A 16,808-nucleotide genomic window follows, 5' to 3' on the forward strand; every position below is an offset into this window, starting at 1 on the left:
AGTGAACATGTTTTATACTGTTCCAACTTCAAATGGAACACATTTGTTCATTTACAACTGCAGTGTTCCTCATTTTAAATTGTTAAAACAGTATTTTAACGTGCAGTACACTGTAAAGAACTGATATTCTGGAAAAATGGACAAAAGTTAAGCAAAGAAAAGTCCAAACGGACATTTTTAAGGGTTAAGTTTTACATCTAGTGTACAGTGAGTAAATAAAGACTTAAACCGTCACGCGTGGACGACAGTTCGCAGCGAGTGTCCTCTTTGGGAGGGGGGGGGTGTGTGTGGATGTGGAGCATGTGTGTCGTCGTGGTTGGTCCCATCCAGACGGCGTGTCTGACTTTCAACGTGTCTCTCTCTCTCCTCCTCATCTCACCGAGGTCACCTCGTTGGTATCGCAAGCGCAGCAGTCACATTGTGCTTCAACACAGACAGATTGCTTATAATAACCGTTAGAGACCTTTCATTTTTCCCCGTCAGCGATTTGCGGGATAATTTTGGCAGCCTTTAAGGATTCAGCTACCCCCCACCACCACCACCACCCCCCTATTAAAAGGATAAAAATAAACAAGCGAGTTGTTAAAGCACTATATTGGGATGGCGTAATCCCATTTACAAGTCTGATCGCACTCTGGCCAATAAAATCCAATGTTATATATGGCAATTTTCACCATTCCTAAAACGGGGAAAGACTGAGTGCCGGGCTTTTAGCGCGCTCAGGGTTTACTAAACGGATGAAACGTCACTTTTCAAATTTCATTACTAAAGACCCGGGAGTGAAAATGCTCAGTCAATTCATGTAACCATAACAAATATTTACTTTGGACATTTATTTTTGGTGCGGGCTATTGACCACGCTGGCACCAGATTACATTATGAGTTTATTTTCATTTACAAGTTTCAGATTTCCGCAGAAGTGGAGCGTATTGATTCCCCCCGCAGCGAGACGCAGACGTGCTGGAGCTGGAGCAGGATCATATCTGTACACTCGGTGGTTTTCATTTGTTCTATTCTTCTGATATTCATTATTAACAGTTGTGGTTTGGCCGCGACGAGTAAGAGCCTCAAAGACATTAAGAGATTAGGTAAATGAATCACATGGTGTGAAAGTTAGTGAAGAGAACGGTACAAAAAAAGGTGATGTATGAAATGAGGATACGAAGTGTTGTCGGGTGAGATAAAAAAATGAATGAATCGGAAGCGGAGGCTGAAGGACGGGGGTTGAAGGAGTGAGCGGATGTCACTTCTGCCTCGAGTGAGACGGACATTTAAAAACGTAGGCCGAGATCAATACGCACGCGGCTATCTCTGCCGATAGCATCTATCCATTACTGTCTTCAAAAGTTGAACACGCTTAATTCCGCGCCGCGTAATTTAAACGACCGCTTCTTCCATCAAACATATCGGCATCTTCGTGACAAAGGAAATGCTGCGCGACGGAGAAGAAAGTGTGTTAAACTGTGATAAATGCAAGCAAAAGTATGTCTTCATAATAGATAAACGACGGCGCAGTAAGTCAAAAATGAGAGTTCATTCACGGGCTGCAGAGAAAGTATAAAATTGAAATGTGTGACATTAAGTCCGGGGCCTCTATTTATCTCATTTTCTATACTCTCTTTATGTATCTAATATTTCTAATTTACCACCGTCCAGGAAAAGTGACACAAGAAGCCATAAATTCTCTTCTAATTCCAAATAATTCCGATTACATGGACGAGTAGTTTTCAATCAGAAAGATAATCTGGATGATAGATGGCGGGATAATTGGCTGTCTCTGCCACGTAAATATTGTGTCGTTCTATTAATCTTGCCGAATGAAGTGTCAAGCTGTCACTCATTCGTCAAACTGAATTAGGAAATATAACGAATAAATAAATGCATGTGGGTGGCAGAGAGAGAGAGAGTGTGTGTGTGTGTGTGTGGGAGAGAGGGAGAGAGAGCAGGGGGGGAGATAAGATGAGATGAGAGCAGGCAGCTGCAGTGGCCCTCAGTCAAAGCAGGAGACGGTAATGGGAGACTTGGAGAGATGAGTGTGGCGCTCGTCTGTGCTCAAAGTATTTGAGTGTATTTTTAAAAAAACAAGAGAAAGACGGAGCGAGAGGAAAACACAGGAATGTGATGATCAACAAAGAGTAGAGATGAGCTCTACCTCCGTCTCAGCGACAATAAAATCATCTGCAGCATTAAAACGACAGCCTGGTCTTAATCTTAGTAAAGGCTTTTTTATATATGGACATCCTGAGAGTGTGATTATAGGTTACGTATGCAGGCTTTAATAAAGAATTCGGTGTTTTTCGTCTTATGTGTTGACTCCAAGTTAGGATTCATTGTATATCGCTAAAAAAAGAAGAAATAATTGTGCAAAAGTCCCAAAATGGACATAAAAACAAGTCAAGTGCACTTTGAACTTTGAATTCAACCTGATTTGAAACCTTTGTGGCGCGTTTCCACTAGCATAGCACCTGCTCTAGCAAGGTTCCAAGCGGGCTGAGGCGATACTAAGCGTGCGTGATTGGACAGAGTGTCGTCACAGGAAGAGGCATCCGACACAAGAATCAAGCTGAACAACGGCGACCTGTAGATCAGTTAAAAAGACTTAACAATCCTAAGACATTTGGGTTCATCTCCAACAATTACCATGGAAACGTCTAAAATCATCATTTAACAGGAGTCTGTATTTTTCGGGGGAAAATGACATGTAGTTAAGGTTAGGTCACATATTATTCAGGCTTTACAAAATACTTGGTTTTTGCGTCTTGGTTGTGATTAATATATCACATTTTTAGTAGTGATAAAAAGTAGCGATAATTGTCACAAAATGGGTAGTTTTTCTTTTATTTTTCTTCATTAAAAACTTTAAACTGTGACGTATTTCACTAACTTACCTGCGTTACGTTACTTTATATAGTTGGGGGGAAAAAAGCACTTTGCATTATCGTAATTACGCGACGGTTTGTGTTATCGGAAAAAAAAATTCCAGCGGTTTCTGAAAGCAGAAGTTGCACGTCACAGCCAACTTGTGGTTATTACGGTAATTTCACTTGCGCTGTTTGGACACTCGCGAAATGTTTTACTAATTTTTGGCAAAAATTGGCAAAAGCTCTTAACCCACAGGACATTTTCTGGTTAAACCGGACATTTTGAGGCATTTTGCTCTGTGTATTCCGTTTATTAGAATCTGTAAACAATAGATCAGTATTGCCATAATAACGATGCACATGCAAAGTTTACACTTGTTTTAAATGTTGCGCTCCGGAGTTCCACACAGTAGAATAAGTATGGAAGTATCAGTGACCTTTTATATATAAGGATATTCTGTGTGCATTCTGCTAATGTAACCTGATATTTGAATGCACAAAAAGGCTGTTGGGAATCGTGTGTGTGTGATATAATTAGAATGTAAGAGGCCTTTTTTTTTCCCTCTGTCATTCAGGAGGTGATAAATATCTTTAGTCTTTAACCTGTAGGACATGGGGATAAAAAAAAATCAAGCAGTGACATCCTCTTAATTTAATTTATAAAGATCATAATTAACGACCTGCAGGCTGCAGGAGACCCCATTTCAGGCTGCAGACAGAAGGGGCCGCAGTCGTAAGAATGAAAATGAAGTTTTCATTGAATTGTGAATTAAATCTCAAATATCAGTAATTTCACCAGAAAAGGTCAGCTCTAATGGAGTCCCCTCCCCGCTCTTTAATATCTCATATTTCTCTCTGGAAGACGACGATGTGACGGCGATGTCGGTGCGACGACGACGACGCCGGGACGCTAATTGTGGCCGGTTAATTAATGAGCGCGTCAGGTGTTTGCAAAGGCAAACAAAGAGGCCCGGGCCGCTCCTAAATCATCGGTGCCCTTCGACACGGTTATTATCCGGCGGCGGGTGAACCCCGGCCTTGACGCATGACAGATTAGATCTTCTCAGAGGATGGGGCTGTCCATTTATCTGCCTGATAAACTCGGAGCATCTCTCCATTTTCAATCATCAGAAAGGAAATGAGATTAACAATCTAATGATGGCGGCAGCAGCAGCAGAAGCACCGCACCCCCCCCCCCCCCCCCCCCCCCCATCCTATACCTCCAAACACACATACTTGAAACAATAAGAAGCAGTTGTTGGTTTACTGCAGCTATGATTATGAGCACTGTAAAAGCCGTCTTCCGCGGTCGAATTTACGACGCATCACAAAAATGGGCTTTATTTTTGTATTTGATGCAGTCTCTCCGTTTCCACTCAGCCCCCCCCCCCCCCGCCGCTGTGTGCCTGATAAATCACACGGTTTAGCCGTGGGTTCACGCTGTTCCACAGAGGTCCGAGTTATTTCACCGGTCCCCATACCTCCAGACCTAAATTTACAGTGCAAGGGCTTGTGTTCCCGCTGGTGAGTCCACCCCCCCCCACCCCTGCTGTCCCTGACACGCATAGCAAGCATCCCCGGCCCTCGTAAAGCTGACATCTTCACTAAACTATGCTAACAAGGCCGCGGTGATTTGTATATGCACAGCCTGGTGGCACGCGGCATTGATGTGGGGTGGGTGGGTGTGGGGTGAAGAAGGTGGTGGAATTTACTCTGGGTGGCGAGAGCACCTCATCAAAGCGCCGCCGCGTGCTAACAAATAACAAAAACACATATCTGAGGGGTTTTACGTGGTGAAATGTATAAAGAAAAAAAAAATCAGGCGACCCCAGGGTCCACTGAGCAAAGGTGTGGAGCATTTTCAGCTCTCCGGATCCCTCTCTCTCCACCCCCCCACCCCTTGCACTCTGTGGGATTTATAGACTTCAGAGTGAGCGGCTTGTGCAGGTGCAGAGCGCAGACAACTGCTCTGCTCGGCCGGTGCCGTATATTACCGAGCCACAAACATCAGCCACGGTGTCAGCGCGAACAACTCCCCCCCCCCACCCCCCCATTATTTAAGGCTGTGTCTTTTAAAGGTGATGAGCTTGAGTGGCTGGGGTGTGGTGGAAACAGGATGTGGATTTGAACCATGCTCAAATTATTTACGAGAACTTTGGTCGGCGGATGTTTTGTTGTGTTCACGTGTTCATGTGTGTGTATATAAGGGCTGGGATGATGTGCTTTTGTCACGATTCAATTGTTTAGATATGATCAATACTGTGGAATTGGCACCAAAGTGAATGAATGAGTCATGTTTCCAGACTCATGTACCACTGTCTCATTCAGTTTTTCAACACTTTAACACCTAAGCCTAAAAATGTCCATCTTATTTTAACCATGAAAGGGCCAGAACGTGTCCTTTGCGTTGTTTAAATTTGAAATTTGAAGAGTATAAAACATATTTAAAATAACATTTGTTTGAGTCTTTGTTTCAATGAAAAAATGGAAACTTATGTACAGGTATTTCTCTCTCCTCTGGCGTCAAAGACGCTGATTCGACGGCTTTCTGCAACAGCGCGAGTGAAATTACCGTAATAACCGCATGTTTTTTGACGTGCAACTTCTCCGCTTTCAGAAACTGTTCACAAACCGTCGCGTAATTACGGTAACGCAGAGTGCGTTGGCGCAAATGTGTCGTCTGCAGTACGCTCGGCGTTAAAGGGTTAAGTTAACTGCTACATTTAGCCACCGCTTCTAATAATAAAATAAATACAATTGGTAGGAAAAACAGTGTTTTTTTATCTCTTTAGTTTTGCCTACTGTGTTCACTGAGCTAGTGCTCTAAGAAAAGTAATTTAACCCTTAGTGCTTATGCGGCAAGGGTGCACCCTTGGTAATTTGCCATGGGAATAATACACAACTCCTTATATGGACATCCTGGGGGTGTGTCATATATTTAGGTTACATATTCAGGCTTTAAAAAGTGTTTTTTTTTTTGTCTTGTGTTGAGTCAAAGTTAGGATTCATTTTATATCACATTTTTAGTTGCGATATAAAGTAGCAATAATTGTGCAGAGGTCACAAAAATAGACTGTTTTTCTTTTCTTTTGTTCATAAAAATGAACCAAGTGAACTCTGAACTGTGACGCATTTCACAAATTCAATCCGATTTTAAACATTTTGAGTAATTTTTGCTCAGGTGTGTTCATAAAGTTGGTGAAAATTAGCTCTTTTTTTCATCTGAAAAAAAGATATAAGACGCTATATTGCATGTGCTTATAGCCTATATACACTGTGTGTTTAAACAAACAGTTTTCTCAGCAGATAACACAGATTTTCACTATTTTTCATGGTTTCTATGTAGTGGAAATATCGCGATACTGGGGGAGAAAGCGCTTTTATAAATTGTCACAGAAAGACTTGTCTTTTTCATGTCTGAAATGAATGAATGAATGGACAACAGTGACCTGTCCAAAGCTGATTGAAGGCTCTCTGTGCACGTTTGAATTCCTGGACCAGTGAGGCTTATTTGAGCCCCTCGATGAGAGCAGCTGCCCAGTCGTGACCCCGGCCGCTCCTCGTTTGAGAGTCTTACAGTTAAAATTATATTACGCTTCATTAAAACATGCTTCCCTTTTCTTTCTTTTTTTTTTTTATCTGCACATGACTGACATTCAGGAGGTGCTTGGTTAATAAGATCACGCTGTTGAAAGATCCTCAACTTTGAAGCACGTTCGGGGTTGAGCACGAGACATGTGGAAGGTGATTTTTGAGCTTAATTTGCAGAAAACCATGTTTTTTATTCTCATTATTCTCATTATTGGATGCATGCCTCTATGACAGAGAGATGTTAGTGAGTGCATTTACCCACATAAGGTGCTTGAACACTTCCATTTCATGCCACATTATACCACAGCTACATTATACAGTATGCACTTCACCAGATGTTCTATCTGCCGCAGGCTACACCCCCACAATGTCTGAAGAGAGTTATTGTCCCTTTTTGTGCCACACTATCTGACAACGGTATTATTTACTTTGCAGATAAACATTTTTACGTATAAAACATGCGAGTGTACCACTTCGACGAAGCTCGACAGTCTGGAAAACTATTTCCCTTTCGCACACAAGGACATCTAAGATCTAACAATCTTGAATAACTTGTTTATTAACAAAAATCTGCATGTTAAGATTAGTAAACATGGTTTATGAAAGAGGAAGTTGTAAATTATCCTTCATAAATCCTCACTTATCAAAGTTAAAATGTTGCATGTCAAGGTCAAAGAATTCGTCACCTTGAATATCAAGTTTTTCAAAAATCTTCTTAAATTACATTGTGTCCATGTCCGTTTTAGATGATTTTCTATTTTAAAGCATCATTTTCAACATTTTAAGATGAATCTATTCCGTGAGCAGCTCAGGAACTTCTCTCTGTGCCCGAGGTCAGGAGGTAGTGAAGTCACGGGACGCGAATGAGAGCGCGGCTGATCTCCTGTCAGCATGGCCCTGAGTGGGCTGTGCGGAGCTTCTGTCGGAGAGTGTCAGATTTCCTTGCTCCACACTGTGGCCTTCTGTCCTGCTCGTGGCTGCAGCTCAATGGACTCTTTGATGGGCCACCCGAGGCCTTTCATCGTGCACCTTGCCACAAGAACAACGTGGCCCGGGCGGGGCGGGGCGGGGGGGGCGTGGGCGGACGAGGAGCGGGTCGTGCCACACAACACCTGGCAGGTATGCAAAAATCACGTGCCCAAGCCAAAACAAAAGCCACTCTGTCGAGCGTTTACTGGAAATTAATTTCCTCTCCTTTCGTCCTGTTTTTTTTTTTTTGGGCGTTCATAAAACACAGGATGCAAAGAAAAAGGAACCAGGATGTTCTGGGGCAACTGTAAGTCATGGACACGCACTGTAGGAGTGTGAAAACGGTTCATCAGTGGTTCACTGTGACATGTCTATACGACAATCTGACGCACCTCACTTCAGATTATCTACATCTGTCCTTCACATAGATTAGGTCAGGACCCACATGTGGGCTGAGGGAGAATTATAGGGTAAATAACACAAGCATAAACTAAAGTGATTCATTTGTCAATCATGCAGCTTATCACTTGGAAACGTACATTTCTGACCATTTACTGTATAGCACTTGATATTTTGAATATACTCATAATTAGATTCCTACCTTTCATTAACAACTACAAAAGCTTTTATTACATAGATAAGATATGAAACTAGAGTTTACAGGCTGTAAATTAAAGTTTAAGTTATGAGGCCATTGGCTGTATGTAAATGTGTTTTAACTTGTAATTATTTTTAATGTAAAGTCCATATTGTGTGTGACTTTCAAAAATTGGGCCCCCATTTCAAAGGTTTAGGAAACACTGATCCAGAATATTATACACTGTAACAGTCAGTAAACAAAACATAAAGTTTTATAAAAGATCATACATTTAATGGATGAATTGAATAATGGAAAGTAATGTTAATCAGTATTTAAAGGAAACTATAAGCATTGAACCCGGGAAGTTATTCTGCAGGAGCACAAAAGTACTTTAAGCCACTTTAAAGCATAAAATAGTAAAATGGAGAGCTCGGTCTTATCTCTGGCCCTCTCCATTTCCCACACCTGCCCCCTGCTTCCCTCTGCCTGCTCTGCCCTTCCTCTCCCGTTGCCCCTGCCTCGTGCACCGCGGTTCCATTCCCAGGGAACATCCTCTTCCTCCCTTATCTGCAGTTCAAAGCCTGTTGACTGAATTATCTCCGGTCAGTGAGGGAGAAACGGAAACAACTGTCGGCGGGCCTTCAGTCAGCCAGAGAGGAACTCTTCTCCGACAGCTGGTTGGTTAACTGGTCTTTACTGCCTAATCCCAAGGTGCTGGGATTGGAGCGGAGAGATCCAGCAGCAGCAGCAGTGTCTGTGTCTGTGCATGCTGCTCTCCACAGACAAATGGGTTCAGTGTTTTCGTCTCGGAGAGAGCGGTGTCATGAGACGTCGGAAGCAGAGGTCTCATGTTTGAGTGGCCACAGAGAGTGTTTTACTGAAGTGTTGAGAGGAGAGGTGTGGCAGCCAGGCCCACAGGAGGACAGAGGGGAGATTTAACTGCTCAGGGGGAAGAGAAGTGCCTCTGCTTTACAGGAAGTGTTTAGCCTATTGAAGACAGAACACCTGTGCTCTGTGATCAAAGGCTGTGTGTGTCTATGTGTGTGTATATATACAGTTCTATATCAGCCACATTGTTTCCATAATCTGAGCTCGTAATCACTATGAGCTCATGAGTAAAGGTTAGTTATGAGCTCATCCTTGTACACAAAATTCCAAGACACAAACACAGCAATGTAACGAGGGTCATCCTGACCTCTACACTGGGGGGGGAACCAAACAGCCACTGCACATTTATATATATATACGGACGGCTGCAAACTGGTTGGAGTTTGAATGAAAACCCCAAGAATTGCCCACAAAAGGTTTAAGAAGTGAATTCAGTTTGATGAGATAAAGGCTGTTGCCACTGTATACACACTAAATTTCCCTCACTCGGGCTCTGCCCAGCAATACTATCAGACCTGTTTACAGATTGTGCGATACATTTGGTATGAAACACAACCACTGTGTTCTTTACAGCTTAGGCAGTGATGAGCAAAGGTACTGGTGACTTCAAGAAAACACCCAATGAGGCTGCTGTGTTACATATCTACTGTCTGTCTGTTGGCCTCATATATAGGGCTGGGTATCAATCAAAATGTTTTGATACCGGTACCAATACCGATACTTTTTTTCGATACTAGTTTTATAATATGATTTCTAAAAAACAAAATTACATTACACATTATGGAAACAAGTGACAAGTCAGTTTCACTAAGGATCTCACAGAAACTTACAGAGGTAAAATCCATGTCTTATCATCTCCCTATTTGACATTAGAACACAAAACATAACGATAACATGGCTTAACTGGTCAACAATAGCAACAGTTTACTCACCTCCACTGTAAAAAAAAGGGATGCAAACCTTTAACAATAAAGTTGTGACTATGGCCCTCGTCTTATTTTTCTTTACTCCTCCTCCTCACATCAGGTTCAGAGGTCACCTTGAGGACAAGATGAACATAACAGTGAGCTGTTTAACAGCTTAACCTTAACAGTTACTGTCTATATTCAGTGAGCGTTTCATTTAGTTAGCTATATAGCCATAACATCAAACTACACACTACTATCTTAAGTTAGCGTGACATGGAGCCCAGTTCAAGCACATATTACGCTGCAGTAACGTTCACTCACGTAAACAAACACACAACACGTAAACTCACCTGTTGAAATCCTCGACACAGCGCCGTCAGTACTCTGTACTCGTCATGGATGAAGCGGAGTCTGGTGGTGATTTTAAATCTCTGTAACATCCACAGTAGAGCTGTGGTTGAGAGCAGGTGGATGTCTGTGCTCTGCTCTTCTTACATTCAAGTACTGAGCAGGTTAATGCCGTGCGCATTCGGGTGCTAAGTTAAATGTGTCGTGTGGCCGAACCTATTTAGTACTACTTTTGTTGAAATAGAGTCACACTTTGGACCTCGGTGGCATTTTTAGCTCCTGCGTCACAACACAATTACGTGTAGTTAACGACACAGATACACGTGAACCCGGTCTGTGGGCGTAACAGCATTGTATTCTTCCTGCACGTGCCGCAACCACGTGTAACGTTACAGTAGGGATGTGCCATACCACTATTTTTCCTTTCGATCCAATACCAGGTGATGTCAAGGCTAGTATCCCGATACCAATACCGATACTTTTAGATGTCCTACTTGTGTATATGAAAATGATGACTTTTACAATGAAAAGTATTAATATTTCTTGTAAAAGTGGACTTGGAATCGAAATTTTGATGTAAAGATTGATTCTAAAAAAACACACCCCCAGATTGGAAGTATCGATATTCGCGGATCAATACGCACATCCCTACGTTACAGCCAATCACTGGCAGCATGATCAGATCTTGATCACGTGACTAACTCCGAAGGTATCGAAACTTAGGAAAAACAAGGCATGTTTCGATACCCCTTAGTATCGAAGCATTTCGGTCGGTGCCATAAAAGAACCGAAGTTCGGTACCCAGCCCTACTCCTACGTTTATATGCCCGCGGCAGTCGGCGTAAACGTTTTACCGCCATACGGCTCAATCCTTAACTACAGTATGGCCTGTTAGATACAAGTGATTTAAAGAAGTCCTCCACATCCACATAGATCTCCCCCTCTGGCCTCCTCGTCTGTCTTGGCTCTCCGGCGCACAAGGTCATCCCCTAGCCAGTCACGACACTCCAATTAGGCGACTGATGGACGCCGCTAATTGCTAGGATTTATAACCTCCTTTTATTATGCTTTATGAGGAAGGCAAGTGGAGGGCATTACCATTTATAGGCCCCAGGCTCCACGCTGGATCACTGTCATCCGCCACTGTCCACCCAGAATGCTGGATACCGTGGAGGGAGATGGGCTGTCCAAATATCTCTTCTGCTTTCGATGTCACGATGAGCTTGAATGTGATGCGCAGATTCAAAAGATGATATGGTTAAAATAGAAGGGGAAAAAAAACGGGGTTAAAGATGGAGGCTCCGTGGGGCAGGAGACGGCAGGCAGTGCTCGTGTAATGAGTGTGTGATTATTGATTGTGTTGTCAGGATGGCTGACCAGGGTCCCGTGTGCTGTGGGCCCCAGTCCATCTGTGGACAATGCAGTCAGTTACACCTCAGTGCTCCATCTAATAAAGAACAGGCAGATTGATGTCACCAGTATGGTTGAACTCTACCTAACACTCACCAGCAGCACACATACCTACACACACACACACACGCACGCTGGGCACACAATGAAGCTGTAAAACCATTGTAGGAATTCTGGTTTATAGTCAATAAGTGTGAACTTTAAAATATAGAATTAATGTTTTGATTATTTTGCAATGATTTTTTTTGTGCAGCTGAGTAAATATCAAAAAAATGAAAGTTTGTCTGCAAATGACACAAAAACATTTGAAAATTATTGTATTTTTGTAACAGGAAACATGAAAAATCTCCCCTGTTATTAATATACTCAGACTTTTACTAGATGAACCCTTTACTACTACACCGTTACTATGTTTAAACGTACAGTATATACAGAGGATATAAGAATGTGCAATAGAGTCTCTTATATCCTTTTTTTTCAGCACAACCTTTACACAAAAAAAATACCAATTTATGTAGTTTTCACCAACTACATAAACACACCTGAGCAAAAAGTACTCAAAATATTTAAAATCGGATTGAATTTGTGCAATACGTCACAGTTCAAAGTTCACTCGGCTTGTTTTATGAAAAAAAAAGAAAAGACCGAACGCTCTATTTTTGTGACTTCTGCACAATTATTGCAACTACCAAAAATACGACATAAAATGAACCATAACTTTGACGCAACAACACTTAAGAAGTAGAAGAAAAACCACATGTCTTTAAAGCCTGAATATGTGACCTATAAACACACACACCCAGGATGTCCATATAAGGAGTTGTGTATTATTGCCATGGGTACTAAGCACTAAGGGTTTAAAAATGGTGATTACTTATGATTTACAACTCAAAAATTAACTTCTAATAACATAGACGTGGCAAAAAAAATGTGATTTTTTTTTTTTTTTTTAACGAAATAAAAAGAGAAAAACACATTCCTGACAATTGTATATAAATATTTGTATTCACTAAAACAGGGAAAAAAGGAAAAATCTGATTGCACATGACAGGCATGAACAATACATGCCACTCAACAAATCAGCCGCACGAGTCTGCCAGGAATCCTGGCAGCGGCCGGCGTTCTCAGCTAAGTGACTGCCAGCATCTCGGGTCAGGACCTTTGTATAAATGATGGAACAACTGGAGTCATAATGAAGACTGTGTTCTGCTGGTTAAAGTTGCCTCCTTTTTAGAGGAAGTCAGCGCCTCCACACAAACATTGGCCCGCACCCCGAGCCCCCGTAGCCTCCGTGGCAGCGGCGGCAGCAGCAGCAGCAGCACGAGTGATTACTCCTGCGCAGCCAGCCAAAACACAAAAATCAATAAACAATCTCAACGTTTCTGAGGGCCCCTTGCGTCTGACTTAATAAATGTCTCAATCCACTGTTATGACTTCATTTTGCTTTAACGTCTTCTTCGTGTGCATCTTTTGCCGATCAATTAGAGAATGGAGTGCCCCCGCTGTCACGACACCTGCCCTCCATCCGCTGCAGCTGCAGCAGCACACACACACACAAACACACACACACACACACACACACACAGCCACTGCCCAAGCACAAGGTGAAAAGTCATTTGAACCATATAGATTAGATGTAGTTTGAAGGCTCTCACATAATGGCTCATTAAGTCCATGCTATGCACTGCTTTTAAGTTACATCTTTGTGTTTTTGTGTCATATTTTTCATGTAAATGTAACCCTTAACATGCAGTATATACAGAGGCTATAAGAATGTGCACTATAGAGTGTCTTATGTTCTCTTTTCAGTACAACCTGACACTCTGATGAAGAAAAATCTTTCATTTTCACCAGCTCTATAAACACACCTGAGCAAAAAGTATTCAAAATGTTTCAAAATATGATATATATTATTATAATATATTTTGATTTGTTCACTCGGCTCATTTTTATGAACAAAAAGAAAAGAAAACATGTCTATTTTGTGACTTCTGCACAAAAACATGCTTTTTTAAAAGCCTAAATGTGACCTATAAACACACACGCCCCCTAGGATGTCCATATAAGGAGTTGTCTATTATCCCCACGGCAATTTACCATGGGTGCACCTGCGGCACAGGTACCTACTGTATAGAAAAAAGATGCGCGGTCTTCCTGTTGCAAAACAAAGGCTCCAAATTCACGGTTTACAGTTTTTCGGAACCAGAAATTCAACTGCAACCAGGCACCTACTGGATAACCGTTAATTACATGGTGTCCACTCATACGTGTGCCATGCCCTTATCTACTCTGTATGGACAGAAGTATTTGGCCACACCTGTTAAGTATTGAATTCAATCCCAGGCTCTGGGCTATATAGGCTCCTTATCTCCAACGAAGGGCAATCTTAACGCTTCAGCTGTACCAAGACTTTGTGGCAACAGTTTGAGGAAGGTCCTTTTTTTTTTTTTCCTATTCCAAGTGTACAAAACAAGGACTATAAAGACGTGGTTTAGTGTGGAAGAACTCTACTGAGCCCTGACCTTTAACCCCATCGAGCACCTTTGGGATGAATGGACACAAATTCCCAACAGAAACATCCTGAGGAAAGTTTTGAAGCTGCTTTAGTTGCAGAAATAGGAGTAAATGTATGTATGAATACAGTCCCTGTTGGTGTAATGATGAGTCAGGTGTCCGAATACTTGTGTCCATACAGTGTATTTTCCTGTAAAAAGGGAACATAGATTAGTGTATATTCTCAGCATGCGGGCAGATTCATTTTTCCCTCTCCGGACTGTCAGTGGCGATGACGACCCCATCTTTCTCCTCGGGCTGCTCCCGCTGTCACAGGCCCTAATCCCGGAGCTGCAGGGATGACAGGTGAGTGGTGCCAGAGTTCCTGGTCTGTGACTGGAAGCTTGGGGAGAATTTCACACGCGCACCCCTCTCTTGTCTCCCATCGATTCTGCCACTTCCCATTATTGTCAATCAGAGCAGCGGCAGCAGCATCTCCATGGGAGGAGCTGTGCGGCAGCAGATTGCACAGAGAAGGAGGCTGCACGCCTGCCAGCCATTACACCAGCATGGGGGCAGGGGGGCCACCAGGGGCCCCTTCTCAAGAGGCAGCCCGGGCAGAATGCCACAACTTAAACAACAAGACCTTTTTTTCTTTATAACACATAGTGAGATGCACACGGGGGGTGAAACCTCTGGAGCAGCTACGTGTCAACAAAAGGAGCAGCTGAGGCCCTCGCCGGAAAACCTCGTTTCACGGTGCCGTCACCGAGAAAGCAAATGCTGCTCTCTCAGACATGTCCGACTCCTGAGGAAAAAAATGACATAATAACAATGACAGGAATAATGGAACAGGAGTGAAGCACTGTTTGTGCAGGTTAAAAGGGGGCTTTTGCTCCAGCATGGCCACGTTCCCGCCGCGGCCCCTGAACCCTGCGCCGTGCCGCTCAGGTGAGGCAACCATGCGGCCGCTATAAGCGCGGGAGATTGATGGCAAGCGTTGCCCTCCCTCCCCTGCACTGTAAAAGATTATCCGCTCACCCGCTGGAAACAAAGCTGTGATGGAAATTCGTCTCGCATCATCAGCAACAAAATATCTACACAGTGAAGCGGGAGTCTCTCATTTTTCATGGGCTATATATTAAATAAAAAATAAAAAAAGGGGGGGGCATTAAAGAAAAAGGGAAGGGGCAGGTCTGAGTGATAGCACTAGTTAGTATTTTTTTTTTCTAAATGGGCCACTTGAATCAGGGAGATTATAAGGTTTTTATTGGCTGTCAGGAAACACAACTTTCTGCGTACTTCACCCGCTCAAGCTCGTAACACTCTGATTAGAATGCCAGCAGAAATGAAAAGGGATGACGCCGGCGTACAGACGCCGCACAAGCAGCAGGACAAGCACAGATGCCCCGGAATCTGCTCTCCCTCAAACACACACATCAACGCAGGCACATGCTATAAAGAGTGACTGCACAGGCTACACACACACACACACACAGAAATGTACACACCAAGTTTCACTGTCAGATCTGCACGGGGGGGGAGAGATACATGAGACACATCCGTGTTATCTCTCGCTAAGTGAATGTTGGCTTTAGCTGATATGTGATATTTGAATTTTCCCATTAAAGGGTGGAAAATGTGTCGGTGTGTGCAGGGGAAGGAAGGAAGGGAGGGAGAAGAAGAAGAAAAAAATCAGTGATGCTTGCTCATTTCAGAACAGGCGGTGGATGGAAGCCTTGCTTCACAGTTGCAGTGTGTCACCGTCGTGATAAGGGAGAAGTGATGGAGGGAGACTCCTGAGGGGGTGACTGCTAAGAAAAGCGGCTGCTGCTGTTTTTTTCACAGGGTCACCTACACAGAGAAGCCTTTGAGTCAGTCTGACGACGAAAAACCATCATTTACAGGAAACTCAACCCCGATCACTGTGATCTTCTCTCCCTCGTGGTGTGTTTTTGGTTGTTTTTTTTAAAAAAAGGGCCAAACTGATACCTCACAAGCAAAGCAAGCAGATTGAAATCAGTCATATCGACTTGAGAGACTCCAGTCTGTTCACGTCTGTCAGTTTGTTCAAAACCAGCTTTCAATTTCTCAACGTGCAGAGAGAGAGCGAGAGAGAGGGTGCCATCAAACTCTTTCTGACGAGAGGAAACCATTGATTTTTCCTCCCTTTCACCATCAGTCTGGTGGAGGAGAGGTGGCCGTGGGTGCTCAGACAGCTGATGATGTGATTTGTAACCGTGGACCACCGGTGAGCGGGGAGAATTGCTCCGACTCTCAACATGTAGCAGAGTGACTATACCACCGTCAGCATTCAGGGGGGATCTACTGATAATCTCCAGTGGCTGAGCGAGTGTATCCTTCCGTCAGCAACTCTTACATTCAAATTCAAGAAAATCTCCTGTGTCATTATTCACTTATTCTCAATTTTACCAAGAGTAAATAAAGAAGCAAGTCATTGTCTTTGAGTTCCTGAGGCCCAAGCAGCAACATTCAGACGTTTGATTTTGTTTTCATCTAAAAGAGCAGAATATTCATCAAAGAAAACATTTTTTTTGTGCCATTGTAACAGAAAATCTTAAATGTGCTGCTGTCTGACTCCTTGGAAAAAGAGATATTTAACCTCAATTATGCTTTAAATAAAGGTCATACTATTAATAAAAAAAAATTCTGGATATCTCATGGTCAATTTTGATTATCAACTAATTAATCATTCAGCGACATGTGTTGCACAAAAACCTACGACCAGGCGACAAAGAA

This window comes from Solea solea, chromosome 18, assembly GCF_958295425.1.
Source record: "Solea solea chromosome 18, fSolSol10.1, whole genome shotgun sequence".
Lineage (NCBI taxonomy): Eukaryota > Metazoa > Chordata > Actinopteri > Pleuronectiformes > Soleidae > Solea > Solea solea.